Below are 2,091 nucleotides of genomic sequence, written 5' to 3'. Positions count from 1 at the left end.
TGTTTTGAGCGGTATTTTGAGAGTGCATGATTGCACACTGTTGTTATCAGTTGATGAAGGAGTATTGTTACTAGGAGAAAGCATTGTAGTGTTTCTTAGTATTTTAGTGGTTCGGAATACAGTTAATTGTGTGACCCTAACAAGTAAAACTCATGCACTTAGTCTTTCCCTGTGTTCAAATTCCCCTATACAGGTTTATTTTGAAAAGAATTATAGAATAAGAAAAACGACAACCACAATATCTTTTCTATGAAAAAAAAAAATATCATATATATTCATCAAATATGTTGAAACATCAAAAATATCCCTCTATACTTGAAAGTAGCAAATCTACCTCTCACTTTTGTGATAATAGCAAATTTATCTTTAAATGTGATAAGGTATCACTACTCTTCTATTTTTAGGTACATTTGGGATCCTTTTTAGTACTTTTTGGTGTCGCATGTAAACAACTCTAAGTTTATTGGCAATAGAAGCCAAAGACATGAAACCAAAGTTGATATTAGAGGCTTTTGTATGCTAGAGATCTAGTAAAAGTTTGTGGAGACAGTTTTATAGGATGGCATTTTTGAATACCTAGAAAAGTAATTGATGTCAATGAAGTGAAAATGGTTACTAGCCTTGAAATCCTTGATAATATCAAATCAAAAAAATATAGTCCAAGAGCTTCTTTCAACCTATTAGTCACGTTTTCTATGAAATTTGTAGGTCGAAGCTCAACATTAGTAATATTCTTGTCTATGTTGGTTCTTGAAATCATATTCAAAATATGAAATAAATAAATAAATAAATAAATAAATAAGGATTTGTCGGTACTCACTTGTTCTTTGTGTATGTCAAAGAGTGACTTTTGCTTCATGTACTTGACATATTTTCCTACAATATATATTTTAAAGATCATTGTATTGTAGTTCACAAATTCTTGTAGCACCATTAGAGATTTCAGTTTGTTGAGACTCCACATGTTGAGTACAAACATGGCATGAGACTTGGCACTTCCATTTGCCACCATGGGCTTTGCAATCACAAGGGAAAGTCAATTGATTCAAAGGACTTTCATCATGAAGTATTTTTACATTGTTGACAATTAATTGTTTAAAAATGTTGCAAGTTCCCAAACTTGGAGAAATTTGTAGATGTTTTATAGCCTAGAGTATAGAAATGGGATTTTGCAACTTTGTAATTGCAACAAAAGGATTTGTAATCACCACATTTGAGTGCCAATACTTATATTGCAATAGTTGCTACATCTATACTTCTTCTATGTGCTTGTGTATAATCACATAAAAAAGGCCCCTAATCCTTGGGAGATTTGTGAAAATCCATGCAAACCAAGTTTATCCCTTTGCTCTTGGCATATACTATGAGAGAGAGTTCTATAAAGTTTTTCTACTTCTTCTTTACTAATGCATATCCTACATCAAACATCTCTTCCCTTGTGGACATCATTTGCACCAAACCCTAAAACAAAACACTCACAACAAACTGCAACTAATTCTTATTTCTTTCCTATTCATTGTTGCTTGTACATGCTGACCTAGTTATAGATTTTAACACATTCCCACAAATTTGCACAACACTCAGATATTGATAAAAGAGTAGGAGACAAAATGTGCCAAAAAAGGTAGCTCCAAAATCTGTGCAACATACAATTTGGACCCCAAAATGCACCTAAAAAGGAAAGAATGGTAATATTTTATCACATTTGGAGATAGATTTGCAATTCTCACAAAAATAAGGAATAGATTTGCTATTACCAAGAATCCAAGAGTAATTTTAATATTTCAACATATTTCAAGGATACATATAATATTTTTCCTTAAAAAAAATTATGTTTTTTATTTCAATTAAATGTTTGTTGCATTTCAATCTAATTTTATTTATTTATATTTCTTGTTGTTTGAAAATTCCAAAAATACATACTACTACACCACATTACATTAAATTAAAATGATAGAAATAAGTGATTTGGAATAAAAACTATTTTTGAAAAGAATAATTTGTGATTTACAAATATATAGCATGGTTTCCAAAAAATACAATGAGCAGCATCAAAGTAAGATCAAATATTACTGGATGAGACATTACAAA

General features: G+C 30.4%; 1 pseudogene; it reads right to left on the bottom strand.

Moving 5' to 3' along the window:
• Positions 1-452: 452 nt before the first annotated feature.
• On the bottom strand, positions 453-1,573 carry LOC141044670 (inositol-tetrakisphosphate 1-kinase 1-like; annotated as a pseudogene).
• Positions 1,574-2,091: the final 518 nt, after the last annotated feature.

The sequence above is a fragment of the Physcomitrium patens genome, chromosome 21 (assembly GCF_059467195.1).
Source record: "Physcomitrium patens ecotype Gransden chromosome 21, ASM5946719v1, whole genome shotgun sequence".
Classification (NCBI taxonomy): Eukaryota; Viridiplantae; Streptophyta; class Bryopsida; order Funariales; family Funariaceae; genus Physcomitrium; species Physcomitrium patens.
This window is presented reverse-complemented; position numbering and strand designations above follow the sequence as displayed.